Genomic DNA, 536 nt, shown 5'->3' on the forward strand with positions numbered 1-536 from the left:
AAGTTAGCACCTCCACAAACGAAATTCCTAAACTTCTTTATGTCAGAATTTTGGGCTTTTTGGGCTTTTTTGGGCTGTTTTGCCGATTTTTGCGCTCCGTTACTTTTTGTGAAAATTCAAATTTTGATTGGAGGTGCTGACTTGAATCAAGCCAGAACCTCCACTATATAAAAATTGAATGAAAAAAAAATCAAACACATCAGAATTTTGGGCTTTTTTTGGGCTCTTAAACGCACCAACAACCAATTTCCAAAATACAACCCTACAAAATATAAAACAACCCCCTGTGTAAAAAATCAAATTCGGAAAAAACAAAGACCGTAAAATTCGAAAAGTATCAGAGACTATAGTATCACTTCAATATTCCGAAAAAGATTGGTTTGCACAAAATTATTTTTGATTGTTAAAAAGGGACTGTTTTTTAACGTCAAGTGTTGGGGACCAAAAGTCGGAGTAGGTGTTTTTAAGAAGCCCAATAATCATAAACTCTTCTGACACTGAAAAATTCTCAAAGATATTAATTTTTGACAAAGTCA

The sequence above is a fragment of the Belonocnema kinseyi genome, chromosome 5 (genome assembly GCF_010883055.1).
Source record: "Belonocnema kinseyi isolate 2016_QV_RU_SX_M_011 chromosome 5, B_treatae_v1, whole genome shotgun sequence".
Classification (NCBI taxonomy): Eukaryota; Metazoa; Arthropoda; class Insecta; order Hymenoptera; family Cynipidae; genus Belonocnema; species Belonocnema kinseyi.